The sequence below is a fragment of the Rousettus aegyptiacus genome, unplaced genomic scaffold (assembly GCF_014176215.1).
Source record: "Rousettus aegyptiacus isolate mRouAeg1 unplaced genomic scaffold, mRouAeg1.p scaffold_m13_p_8, whole genome shotgun sequence".
Taxonomy (NCBI): domain Eukaryota; kingdom Metazoa; phylum Chordata; class Mammalia; order Chiroptera; family Pteropodidae; genus Rousettus; species Rousettus aegyptiacus.
Genome location: NW_023416311.1, coordinates 72,931,560 through 72,946,585, shown reverse-complemented (window position 1 = coordinate 72,946,585; position 15,026 = coordinate 72,931,560). Strand labels below are relative to the sequence as shown.

Sequence of the window (15,026 nt, the reverse complement as noted above, 5' to 3'; positions counted from 1 at the left end):
CCTTTGTAACAAAATATGCAGACTTTGTAGCCATGCGGTGTTGTTTCCTGGCACTAGGTTGAAATAATTCTGGCAACTGGGACTCCAGAGAGTTTAGAGGTTTCACCATGTGAGTGCCCAGCTGTGCTGTTTAAGGTCACAGACCAACTTAATGACTCAGAGGATTATTGCAATCTTGGGGAAAATTTTCCAGAACAAGTCATTACTATTCACTGAGATAGCTTAAAAATCTTAATGTATAACTCTATTTGACTTAAAATATAATTCTATTATGTAAGTATTGCTGTATATAAATTTGTGTATTTGTATATATCTGGACATATAATGATTTGCACTCTAGGAGCAATCATTTGGTTTGCTTTTTAGGAATACATATTTTACCAGGAGCTCCCCACCATCCAAAAATCTATTTTTAGAATAGATTCTTGTGGCAGAGGCTAATTGTCCTCTATTACCCATGCTCACCTTCTTTCCTAGTGATACAGTTCCTAGCAGGCACAGGACTGACCTGAATAAAGGCCATGTTATCTAGCCTCCCTTGCAGCTAAGAGTGGTCCTGCAACTAAGTTCTGGTCTATGAGAAGTCAGCAAAAATGTCAGAGCGGGTTCTGGGAACCTTCTACAAATCGGCCAACATATGGCCTTTGCTTTTTTCATCACTTCGCCTTTCCCACTGCCTGGAAGCAAATACCACCTTGGACCCTAAACATGAGATGACACTATACAGCAAACCACCCAGTGAACTGTTTTCTAAGGATTTTCTGGAGCAGAGCCCCCCTCCCTGCCCCCACCAGCCATGCACTGCTTTCTTCTCTTTTACATGAGAGAAATCCATTCATATTTCTTGAGCTCTTTTAAGTTTCCATTTTAAATTTTCCTGTTACTTGCACATGAATTCATTATAGAATGCCAAGTTCCAATCTTACAGCACTGATGTAGATGAAAATACAAAGATACACACACACACACACACACACACACACACACACACACACGAAGGAGCATTAAACATACCCCCGAACTATAAAGAATTTATAACACATGCACATTAAGGCTAGGTCAATCATTTAGATACAGAACAGGGAGAGGAACTGTGTTCCTAATCCACATAGAATAGGCTGACAGAAGGTCATCGCTTGCATGAATCCTTGAAGGTCAAATGTCAAGAGTTGTTTACAGCTTGGTGGGCTAAAATGAGGTAATCCAGACCCATGTCCTCCTGGGAATAAGCGTAGCGGTTGAAAGGAAAGACTGATGGAGTGGGCTTTGAGAAGGTATGGGGGCCAGGCTTACACCAGCCCGGCTCCCTTTCCCTGAAGCTGACTCAGCCTGCCCTACTCCACCCTAACCTTTGACCTCCTGTACAGTCCCTCATGGAAGAAAGCCCTGGGCAACTGCACTCTTGTTCCTTTAATGCCCCTACTGCAAAAATAAACTCCAGCTGTCCTAGGAGTGCTAGAGGGCATGGGGACGAACCCGACCCCGCACTTAAAGTCCTGAGAGGGAAGGGCAGCCCACTCAAGCAAGCACTGGATGCCTGAAGATTCTTCTTCCTTCTCCGAGCGTGGCAGCTGCAGCAAGAAAGGAGACCCAGATAATGCTCAGTCCTGCACAGCACTTGGCAAGCACAAAAAAAATTACAGCAGAGGAGGTAGCCATTCCTAGGCACCCAGGCCCCACTTGAGAGGGAGTAGGAGGACAGGGACATAAAGAAGTGACAGGGGCACTAATGAAGTCTGTGGGGAAGTCCCCATCTGTGGGGAAGTCAGGGTTGAAGCTAAACAGGCTCCAGTCTCTCCCTGTGTCAACACCAGGAAGGAACAGCTGGTGTGACCTGGGAACAATAACAAGAAACAAACCTGAAACTAAAGAAGCGAGAACTGGAGCCCAGCGATGTCAAATAGATGTGGAAAACCACATGGCCCCTTACAAGAACAGGGCGGGGGGCAGGGGCAGGAGGGACTAAGAAATTGTCTACATAATCCAGGGAAAATACAGGCTGTTAAAGTTCCACACTATTTCAAGGTAAAGGGGGGCATTTTTTTTGTTTTAAATAGCAGTTGATTCAAGTCTCTGCTTCATCGTTTTCTTAATAGAACTCAGATACAGTCCTCTCTGAAGAGATGACACACTTTTGTGCTCTAGTGCCTCCTTTTAATATGGGAGACTTTCCCGTTTCAGACCTCTGGACACAAGCTAAGGTGATAAATAACTCCCTATGTAGACAGCCCTTTACATTTTCCAACCTGACAGTCCCCCACTCATTAATTTGTGCAGTGCTTCTGTGAATGTGACCAGAGCTTCTCTGCCTAGTAGGCAGAATAGTAACCTAAAACAAGGAGGCGGAAAGGCAAGGCCACCCAGCAAAGTATTGGCAGAGTGCCCAACTTAGGCTGCCTGCCTCAGCTTGATAAGTCCTCCAGAGCACCGTGCTATCATTGAAGAGTAAGGACTGGGTGGTGATGCTGATGATGCAAAATGCCATTAACCTTGACTCACCCAGTTTTTAGATTAATTAGTTTGAATATCTAGAAATTTGCTCTTCTTCTTTCTCTCCTCTCTCCTCTTTCCCTTTAGTCAGCTCATAGCTTTTAAGCACCTCACCACAAGAAAGTATTCTCTTTGACTCTGCAACAAATACATTGAAGGGATCTTTCATTCAATGCTGTATACTATTAGATCATTTCCTATCATTGGAATAATCTCTGCCCACTCCCCATTCCAAACTAAACTCTCTCAAATTTTCTGAAATTAAGTTAAATATTAAGTACATATCACACATCATGAGTGTAATGAGATCAATAAGACACAATGGTTGTCTTCAAGGAGCTCATATTCTATTTGCAGAAGACAAAGAGACAAATTAGTGCCCCTCCACACGTAGTATTGATTGCAATTTAGGAGCTGCGATCAAGGTTTAGTCTGTTGTTATTTTTCTAAATGAATGGACAAAAACTGCTGTGTTGTTTAGATAAAGGAGGGACCAAGTTGCAAAGGAAGCTAAAGACCAAATAGGACTGCGATAGCCTGGTGTCATAAGTTGAGTTGTGTCCCCCTCCAAATTCCTGTTTTGAACTCCTAATCCCCTGTACCTCAGAACATGGCCTTATCTGGAGATAGGGTCTTTATAGAGGTAACTAAGTTAAAATAAGGTCATAACTATGGGCCCTAATCCAACAGGACTGATACTCTTATAAAAGGGACATTTGAAAAAAGACATGCATAGAAAGAAGATGTGACAATATGCAAGGAGAGGATGGTCATCTGCAAGCCGAGAAGAGGGGCCTGGAATGGATCCTTCCCTCACAGCTCTCAGAAGGAAACAGCCGTGCTGATACTCTAGGTTTGGACTTATAGCCAGAATCGTGAGACAATACGCTTCTAGTTGTTTTTTTTTAACCCACTTTTTCTGTGGTACCTTTTTATAGCAGCCTAAGGAAACTAATACAGTTTGACACATGGATAAGATCTTAGCGAAGCATAAGACGATCAGGAAAGCCTTACATAGAGGTGAAATAGCACAAACAAAATAAGTCAATCAGAATACTAGACAAAGTCTGAGAAAATGAGTTTATTTGAAGCAATGTTCACACAGGAGAGTAGAAGAACATACCTGATTGGGTAAGGAGTTGGGTAAGGGTCTACGTGTACTAGGCTGTGCTCTACATTCAGCAGTTTGGACGGTATTTTAAAGGCAAAGGAGAACTTTGGTGGCATTTCATCAGGGGCCGTGTGATAATAGGTATATTAGGAAGATGGTGAGCAAGATGGATTGGAGAAAGGAGCCTGGAAGAAGGTTGCTCTCTTAAAAGAATGATTCTTAAACTTGTTTGTAAATTAGAAACCATCTGGAATAACAGGCTGACTGATGGCCCTCAAGTATACCCATGGCTTAATCCTGGGAACCTGGGAATGTTCATTATATGGCAGAAGAGACTTTGCTGAGGTGCTTTAAGATCTTGAGATGGGGAGAATGTCTTGGATTATCCGGGTGGACCCTAAATGTAACCACAAGTGTCTCTGTAGGAGGGAAATCTGACTTACAGAAGAAGGTGGCACTGTGACAACTGAAGCTGGAGAAGAAAAGGCCACATGATGTGATCACTTATGAAGGAATGGGACATTTCCTAGAAGATGAAACTGGCAAGGAAACATTCTCCCCTAGAACTTCTATAGGGAGCAATGTCATGATTTCAACCCAGTGAAACTCATTTTGGACTTCAGGCTTCCAGAACTGTAGAAGAATAAATCTGTGTTCTTTTAAGCCATAAAGTTTGTGAAAATTTGTTACAAAAGGCACAGAAAACTAATACACCTGCGGAAGATTTACAAAACTTTGATATCTATGCCCCATTTTAGAGTGATTAACAGTGAGGGTGGAGCCCAAGGCAATTGTAATATCTCCCAGGTATGCGGCTAGGTTGAGGGCCTCTGAGGCAGGAGGAAGCCATATCTAAGACCTGGAGTGCAGCTACCGAGAGGAAGCAAGAAATGCAGGTGATATTGTGAAAAACAATACACCTGGGATCTATTGATTATTCCGCTAGTTCACTTAAGGAAAGAGGCAAGGGTCAAAAATGGATCAGCTGTAGAACCTGTGTGTGGACAGTACCCATGCCTTTCATACACCAGAGAAGGGCAAGTGAGCCATGTTGGGGGTTGGGTACCTTGTATTAAGTGTATTGATGGATTATCCAGCAGGTAGTTGTACAATGTGAGAGCTGCGGAGAAAGCAGGACTGAAGATACTATTTGGGACTCATCAGCAGAGATGGAAGTTGAAGCCATGACACTGTGATTTCCAAGACAGTTTTGAAATTTAAAAAAATGAGAGTGAGCAAGAACAGAACCAAGGCTGTACCATACAGCTTTACTGAGTGGAAGAGTAAGGAGACAGAAGTGCACTAGTCAGGGTTCTAAAGAAATAGAACCAATAGGATATATATAGATCTAGATAGAAAGAGATTTACTATGAAGGGTTGGCTCATGCAGTTATGAAGGCTAAGAAGTCCTACGATAAGCCATAAGCTGCAGGCTCTGAAAGGCTAGTGGTTTCATTTTAGCCTGAACCAAAGGCCTGAGAACCAGGAGCACTGATGTCCAATAGCAGAAGCAGATGGATGTGCTGGCTCAAGCAGAGAGCAATTCATTTTATTCTACTTAGGCCCTCAGTGGACTGAATGATGCCCACCTGCACTGGTGAGGGTGATCTTGACTCAGTCTACAGATTCAAATGCTAATCTCACAGAAACATCCTCCCAGACACACCTAAAAATGTTTTATCAGCTTTCTGGGCACGCACCCTGAGTCAAGTTGACATACAAAATTAGCCATCACAGGAAGGAAAAGACAAGAGTGGCAGAGGGAGATTCAGTATTACAAAATAAAAGCCCAGTGTGTGTGTGTGTGTTTGGGGGTGGAAGGAGAGGAAGCACGCTAGGAAGAGGAAGGCAAGAGAACACTTTTATGTACTGCAGAGAGAATAAAGAGAAGGATGACTAAGAAACGATGGTAGATTAGAAGCCATCAGTGACCTCTGAGAAAGCAGTTTCGATATATATAAGAGGTCGAGGCAGAAATCAGATTACCAGGCTACAGGAGAGAGTGAGCAGGGAAGATGTGTAAGCAACAGTAGAAACTAGCTTTGTGGGGTTCCAGCAATGAAAGTGGGCTGAGAAATGGAGTGACAGCCTGGCAAACTAGACAAAGATGGCATAGCATAATGGGCCTTGGACTCAGCCAGACATGACCCACCTCCAGTTCCTGCATGGCCTAAAATGTGCATTAAACAATTTGTTTAATTTTGCAGACTGGGTTGCCTCATTTATAAAATAGGTATAATAATGCCTACACCAAAGAATTGTGAGGATTAAATGAAATAGGATAGGTAAATTGCCTATTTTAAGTGTTTTGCACAAAATTTATACATAGTTTCTCAGCAGAGATGTAAAAAAGTTCTGTAATCTTACTTTTCTAAAAATGGGGTTGCCAGCTAAATATGGGACTCACGGTTAAATTTTAATTTCAAAATAGAAATAGTTTTTAGTCTAAGTATGTGCCGATATATTGTATGGGTCATACTTATGCTAAAATATTATCCATTGTTTATATTGATTTTCTATTGCTGCTGTAGCAAATTATCACAAGCTTAGTGGATTGGATTATTTATTACTATTATAGAGTCAGAAGTCTGACGCTAATCTCACTGGCTAAAACCAAGGTGTTGGCAGGGCTACATTCCTGCTGGAGGCTCCAGGGGACAATCTATTTTCTTACCTTTTCCAGCTCCTGAGGTCACCCATGTTCTTTGGTGTGCAGCCTTCTTCCTCCATCTTTCAAGGCACAATGCAGCTTCTTCCTTAGTCACATCTCCCTCTGATTGCAGCTGGCAAAGGTTCTCCACTCGTTTTATTAGATTGGGTCCAGTCGTGTGATCCATTCTATGCATATGCATTTCCAGGTGCACACGTGTAACCACACCTGAAAGTTCTTTCTGCCACAGAAAGCAACACATTCACAGGTTCCAGGAATTAGTATTAGTTGAAGAATGTCTCTTGTGGGACATTATTCTGCCTACTATACTGTTTATCTAAAATTCAAACTGAATTAGGTGTCCTGATGTGGTTTGCTAAATCTGATGACTGTGACCCTATCTATAAAATTGTCTTTGATTAATTAGAAGGAAAAACACTAATTTCCCGAGCCCCTAGAACCTGAACTATACCTTGTATTTCCTCTTCCTATTCTATGCATGTGCAGATGTCTCCATAGACATCTCCCTCTATGCTGTTATAGGAATGTGTCATATTTAAAACATTAGAAAGAGATCCATAGTTGTTTGTGATGGATGGAAGGAAAGAAAAAAGTAAAGATAAATTCTACTTTTTCTTGACTTTCATTATAAAGTGAGACTTAGACATATATAATTAGAATTAGTAAAGAAAAATAGAAACCATTCTAGGTATTTCAGGCAGAAAAGAAATTAAATACAAGGATGCATACAATCTCCTGGAAGGGCTAGAGGAAGGAAGGTCAGAAAAAGCCACAAGCTTTCAAATTTGCTGCTAGCTTTTCAGAGCAGGAAGTTTCAGGGACTAAAAAGTTGGTGAGCTCATCTACTTCTAGCACTGAGGTGGATGATTCACAGGGAAATGTCTGGGAGCCCATACAAACTCTGACATCTGCTGAAACTCACACATCTGTCCACTTCTGGCAGAGGAGCAATAATGTGGCTTTCACTTTTCCCTTCCAAATCTCATGTGACTACCCCTGGTTGTCCGCATGACTTGAAACTGCTGCCAAAGGATACTGGGAAATGTAGTCCCAGACTTTCAGTCTTAACAATAAGGAAGTGTATAACAGATAAACTGGCCTATGTAGCTAAAGAAAGAAACCACCCAAAAGGATTGAAGGGAGAAAACTTTTGACAAAAGAAACAGGCAAAATAATCACCAGCACTGAGATTCCTGGTGATTGTAAAATATCAAAATCCCTAAGTGTTTTGTACCCATCTGCAACTTTTTCTTTTAAAACAACATTTTGTTAATTTACTGTGCTGTCCCACATCTGAGCTTTTCCTAGCCTTAAGATTTCACTGATTACTTTCTCTCTACTATTAGAATTTTGTTTTTCCTCTCTAATGTGGCAACATGTAAAAAGAGGGTTCTTGGTCAATATGTTTGTTTCCAGGGCTAATGCCTGAACTGTAATACATGACTGTTTTATCTCTTGCTGTGGAACAAACTATACTCTAAAACTTAGTGACTTAAAACAATTTTCCCTTTTATCATAATTCTGTGGGTTTGGAATCCAGGGAGGACACAGCCGGCTCTCCTGTTCCACTGTTGTGGGCTGAGTCACTCACTCAGCTCCATTCAGTTGGTAGCTGGCAGGGCTAGGAAATCCCAAGGGGCTTTACACGCTAGTGCCTCACTGTCCCTCCCTATGGCTTCTCTCTGCCCAGGTGCTAAAGTAAGCCTCCTCACAACTCAATATCAGGTAGTCAGATCCCTTGCATTGTGACTGACTTTCTAGAAGGAGAAAGTGAAACCCGCCAGTCCTCCCTCTCACGGCCTGGGCATGCAAGTCCCAGAACATTCCTTCTGCTATTTTCTATTGGTCAAGGAAAGTCACAAAGCCATCCCTGGTTCAAGTGGAGGAGAAGTGGGCTCTGCCTCTTGAAGAGTAGAACAGCATGTGCACACAGAGAGAGAAGGAATTAGCCAGTGGCCATCTTTGGACGATGATTGGATCTACTCTCTCAGACTAAATTTGATGCTTCTTTTTTTATTCTACCCTCACTTTACAATTTGTAACATGCTGTTTTTGACCTTAACTTTTATCTTTATGGATTCTTATACATCAGTGGCCTCTTCACATATTTGCTTATGTAGCCTATTAGTAATAAATGTTCGAGCAAGCATTTCATGTGTGTGTGTGTGTGTGTGTGTGTATATGTGTGTGTGTATGTATATGTGTGTGTATATATATATACATACGCGCACACACATATACATATATGCATTTGTGGTATGTAAATGTACTATTGACAAGCTATTTGTTAAATATTATCAATAAATAGTAAAGTTTAATGACTATATTTTTTAATAAGCGTAAATATAAACAAGATCTATTTTATACTACCTTTTTATACTCCACTGTGAAAGAGAGCTGATCTATCCTTCTGTCTTGGTTGGTCTCATCATTGCTTTCTTGGATTTTCTCATTAACTCTCCACCCAAATCCCTCCTATCTACCCACAAAGTGACACCAAGACTTTGCTCCCACCTTTTATCTTCTTTCTGTTGCTTGGATACATCAAATAGAGCTCAGCTTTGTTCCACATTTTACTGTTCATACCTAAGAAACATATATATCTCATGTAGTCGACCCTGAGCACTGTAAAAGCTTAAGGCTTATAGTTGGGTAAAGTGGATTTGCTCCTCTTTTCTAAATGTTTAGATTCCCCAATAGAAATATACAGGTACTCAGGTACCTTCATCCCTCTAAAACAGTCACTTGGGAATTGAACACTGATTAGAATTACTTGTGTTCTCTCATAGGGTAGAAGACAGAGTAATCTAAGCTTATAGGAAGCAAGTGTGTGTCTTTTCCATCTAACATAGGGGCTAGCAAATAGTAGGCATTTAATAAATGTTATACTAAAGGCTGGCCCCTTACATTTAACTATCCATGCAGAAATGTACAAGTTGTTTTATAAGTACTTATCAAAAAATACTTAGACGCACATGTAGGTCCTTTTTATAAAACAAAAATAAAACTTAATTTGTCACAAAATATCAGCTAGAAGGTGAGCAGAAAAAATAGACTGAACATCACACTTACAAGTTCTCTATTCTTTTAGTCATGAGTACAAGTTAATTTTTTTCTAATCTTTAAAAAAATGTATGTGGAAAAACGTGTGTGGGGGGAGGATAGTTGTGGAAACAGAAGGGAGACTGAGTCAGCAAGCAGGGTAGAAAGATTTTCAGTGACTTGTTGTGATCTGCAGTGCACATCCTTGCCAGGATTATCTCCAGACAGGCCTCATAGGCAAGAAGGTGGAGAAGGCAGCGAGCTTCCTTTTTAATCAAACATGAAGCTGCTGTGTGCACAGCTCTGATGTCCAGGCTGCAGAAGGCTCTGATAGCTTAGACAGGAGCAAGGGAGAAGCTGATAATGGGGGCAGGAGCCTCTGGGCCGCCCAGGGCCTCCCTTGGGGCAGTTCTTGTGCTTCTGGATACCAGATGTGATGCATACCTCAGGGGCCTGAGTGAAGGCCTGGAGGTGTCTTTCCCGGCCTGTCTAATTTAACACGGTTTCTGTCTGACTCCTCTCAGCTTCAAAAGGGAGACTGAAGTGCTTGCCTACATGACAGGGTCCTATGGAGCTTTCTCAGATGATATTTCGAAATAAGCATTGAAGGCAGCATGTCAGGCAAATGCTGAGAAGCAAGGAATATATGCAGGGGTGGGTGGGGGTTGGAAGGGAACCTGGGCTCTGATTGAATGCCATTTGTTCCTTTCATTTTAGGCTGCTGTTCTTATTGTTTTTACCAAGACATTTTCTTCCCTCAAATGCAAAACCTAGGGCTATAGGGCCCATCAATCTCTAGGCCTTTATACAAACAAAATCCAGGCTGCACCATGGCTCGAAGGTGCTGACAGCTCGCCTCGTGGCTCCCTTCCAGCCACAAACGGGAGGGATGCCTGTTCTACAGCAGCAACTTCTGGGGGTTTTGCCCTTCAGCACAGGATGGTTACCGTTATTGAGTCTTGAGGGAAAAAAATCTGCTAAGCAGATTTCAAGCCTGCCTAACAGTTGTTTGCAGGAAAGACATTCTTTTTAGATTTTCCAGGGTCCACATTCCTTAAGCCGAGCCCTGCTCCCAAGTCTGGGCCTCAGCCCCTCATGTGTGAAATGAAAAGGTTGAGCAGGAGGATCTCCTATGTCCCTTGCTGCTCCCACTTCCTCTGATCCCATGACCTCTTAATTATCAGGAATGATGGAGACCAACAGAGGCCTGGAAAATCCAGAAGAATGAAAAAACCCCAGATGTTTATTTTTTCACCTTGGAATATCATTCCTTGAGTTGGAATGTGCACATGCTAACTCATGAAACCACGCAATAAAGATCTGACTCAGTAGGTTTCCTCCTTTTTTTCATCCTGCCCCCTGAAATCCTGAAAATGTCTCTGCTCATCTTTCCAAAGGAATATAGTTGACCTCACCCTCAATTTTTCTTTCTAATCTCTCTACCTAGTTAGCACTTTCTCCGATTGGGAGAGGGGTGATGCTTGGTTTAAAAGCTTTCTCTGCAGGGACGTACTGCAGTTCATCCCAGCATCGCCATTTTTTATTTTAATGATTGCACACATATATTTCATACAGTTTTACACAGAATGCTAAGCGCGCTTTTTTCATATTTTACAGGACTTGAAACATATGGACTTTCTATTAATATTCATATCATAGCACAGCCAAATCTACCTCCTAAATAGATGCATTACAATTTGTTTAGAGTTTAAAGGCTTTGTGCCAATAATGAGGGGAAGAAAAAGAGTAAGTTTATTTTACATATCTGAATGGAAAATAAATTCATGAAATAGTAAATAAATTTAACATGGCCACATGTGCCCTGAAGGACGGGGTGCCAGATTGGTAGGGGTGATTGCTATGTCCGAACAATGTTCTATTGGGAACTTCTATGAGTACAGAGATATTGGGCAATTTAAGTTAAATCTTAAAGAGTAAACAGAGTGGGAGATAGGATAATCAGGCTCAAAATAACCAAGGTGATAAACATAAAATAACATCACGCCATCTCTCCTCGTGTTCCTCTTACAGTTTGGTGCAGACAGGCTAAGTATAATTATTCCCATTTTACAGATGCAAATACTGACCCAGCAAGATAACGGAGCTGCCCTAATTGTCAAGTATATTTTAAGACTTACTGAAGACTGGAAATCAAGTTTTATTATCAATCACTCATCCTCATCATTGTTTAAAATATGGACCAGAAACAACTTACCTTCTATGTGTACTTGTTCCTGCATGAGGACGGTGGAAACCTGGAAGAAGGAGGAGAGAGGTCAGCTTGGGCTTAAAACTCTTCTCAAAACAATTTGACTCTTGTCCTGCTATACATAAAAGCTGCTTCTGCTTTCAGGATTTGCCCAGAAACCCATAATCACAAAACTGTACTTCCTTTTGTCACATATAATTGCACAAAAGTGTGTGGGCAGAGTCCAACCCAAAGGTCACCTTTCTATTGTCCTAGATAATAAAGCTGCAGCATTCATGGGTATTACAGTGGGTGGGACATCCCTCTACCGTAGCATCATTTTCCTTGCTTTTACTGTGTATGTCCTTTAGTAGATGACAAAATGTTGAAACTCTTGCTATCAACTAATGACATTTTTTCACGTTTAATGGTTAATGCAGAGAAACTAAAAAAGTTGAACTAATTGGACTAGGAATTTGAAAAATATATTGATGTTCTCATTTATTCTTATTCAGTATTTTAAGAAAAGATATAATTTCAGTTCTGATTCTGAACAATTTACTAGTGGTTTTATGGGAAGAAACCCATTTTGATTTGTTTCAAAATTCAGTTAAAGATATTGCTGACCAGTTTCATTTGTGGTTCATATCAAGGACTTTTTTCACAGTTCTGTTTCATGGAGGCTTTGGAAAGGTCTGTGAATATTCAGAGTATAAAGTAGATCTTTAAAAAAAAACCCCTCAAGAATGCTAATTTTTTAAAAATACTAAACAATAGGCTTTTGATGTTCAATATTTAAACAAGATAAACTGAAATGTTCAGTCCACTTTGAATTAAAAAATTGCAGATCCACAGATAACATAATACTCTATGTAAAGAACCCTAAAACTTCCACCGAAAACTATTAGAACTGATAAATAAATTCAGTAAAGTAGCAGGATACAAAATTAATATTCAAAAATCCGTCGCATTTTTATATAATAATGAACTATCTGAAAGAGAAATTAAGAAAACAATCCCACTTAAAATTGCATCAAAAAATTCAAATACTTAAGAATAAATTTAACCAAGAAGATAAAAGGCCTGTACTTGAAAAATTATAAGACATTAAAGAAAAAAAACTGAAGAAGATTCAAATAAATGGAAGTGTATATACCATACTTATGGATAGGAAGACTCAACATCGTTAAAATGTCCATATTACCCAAAGCAATCTATAGATTCAGTGCAATCCCTATCAAAATACCTATGGCATTATTCACAGAAGTAAACAAATAATTCCAAAATTTACATGGAACCACAAAAGACCCAGAATAGGCACAGCAATCTTGAGAAAGAAGAATAAACTGGGAGGTATCAAGCTACCTGATATCAAACTATACTATAAGCCTATAGTAATCAAAACAGCATGGTACTGGCATAAAAACATATACATAGGTCAATGGACTGGAAGAGAGAGCCCAGAAATAAACCCACATTTACATGGTGAATTAATCTATGATAAAGGAGGCAAGAATATACAATGGGGTAACGACAGTCTATTCAATAAATGGTGTTGAGAAAACTGGACAAATATATGTAAAAGATGAAACTGAACCACCTTCTTATACCATATACAAGAAGAAACTCAAAATGAATGAAAGATTTAAATGTAAGACCCAAAACCATAAAACTCCTAGAAGAAAACATAGGCATTAAACTCTGTGACATTGCTTTTAGTAATATTTTTTTAGGTATGTATCCTCAGGCAAGGGAAACAAAGGAAAAAATAAACAAATGGGACTACATCAAATTAAAAAGGTTTTGCATAGCAGAGACAACTATCAACAAAACAAAAAGACAACCTACTGAATGGGAGAAGATATTTGCCAATGATACATCCAACAAGGGGTTAATATTCAAAATTTATAAGAACGCATACAACTTAACACACACCAGAAAGAAACAACCCAATTTAATAAATGGTCAAATGACCTGAATAGACATTTCTCCAAGAGGAACACACAGATGGTCAATGACATGTGAAAAGATGCTTGATGTTACTTATTATCAGAGAAATCCAAATTAAAACCACAATGAGATAGCACCTCACAGTCAGAATGGCTGTCATCAATAAAGAAACAAACAACAAATGTTGGCGAGGATGTCAAGCAAAGGGAAGGCTTGTGCATTGTTGATGGGATTGCAAATTGGTAGAGCCACTTTGAAAAATGGTTTGGAGGTTCCTCAAAAAATTAAAAATAGAACTACCTTATGACCCAGCAATTCTACTTCTGGGTATTTATCTAAAGAAATCCAAAATATTAATTTAAAAAGTTATATGCATCCCTATGTTCATTACAGCATTATTCACAATAGCCAAGATATGAACCAACCTAATATTATTAATATTGCCCATCAATGGATAATTGGATAAAGAAGAGGTGGTACATATATGCAATGGAATAATATTTGGCCACAAAAAAGAATGAAATCTTACAATTTGCAACACAATAGATGGACCTAGAGGTTATGATGCTAAATTAAATAAGTCAGACAAAGAAAGACAAATACCATATGACTTCACTTATATGTGGAATATTAAAAAAAAATAAACAAAACAGAAAGAAACTCAGATAAAGAGAACAACTTGATGGTTGCCAGGTGGGAGAAGGGTTTGCGGGGATAGGTGAAAAAAGCGAAGGTATTAAGAAGTACAAATTGTCAGTTACAAAACAGTCACAAAGATATAAAGTACAGCATAGGTAATATTATCAATAATACTGTAAAAACTATGTATGGTGTCAGGTGGGTTCTAGACTTATCGGGGTGATAACTTCAAGGTTATATAAATGTCTAATTATTATGCTTTACACCTGAAACTAATACACTATTGAATATCACTGTAATTTAAAAAGAAATTTTTAAGTAAAGAAAAATAGCTCATTTAAAAACGATATGCCTAATGACTATACCAAGCTACGGTTTACAAGGCACTTTTCAAATAGATCCTCACATTCAAGTTGTTTGAGTTGTATTTCAGAATAATGTATTCTGTGTTAAGGATGACATACCTTTATTTAAAATTAGAAAAATAGGTTTATGGCCATACTACCCTGAGCAAGCCCGATCCCATCTGATCCCAGAAGCTAAGCAGGGTCAGGTCTGGTTAGTACTTGGATGGGAGACAACCTAGGAAGACCAGGTGTTGTAGGCATAAAAAATAAAAAATAAGAGACTGTAAGCTGACAGGTCCTTGCAATCTGTGAGGTCAACCAAGGTTTCCTCACCTAAAATGAATGAATGAATGAATGAATGAATGAATAATAAAATTAGAAAAATAAAAGTGAAACTAATAATTAACTCTATAAAAATAAGAATGGCCACATATGTATATTGTCAGCAGTACTACACCAAAAAAGCAGGAAAGTGGCACATGTTAAGTTTATTGCACCAAACAGCAATAGTTTCCAGGAACGTGAAAAAGAAAATCATTCTTATTTGTATAGTGCTGATAAACTTCATGGGGCCTGTTCAATCTGTCA

General features: G+C 39.5%; 1 pseudogene; it reads left to right on the top strand.

The window, feature by feature from the left end:
* The first annotated feature begins 14,579 nt into the window (after nt 1-14,579).
* LOC118607451 lies at nt 14,580-14,698 on the top strand (annotated as a pseudogene).
* Nucleotides 14,699-15,026: the final 328 nt, after the last annotated feature.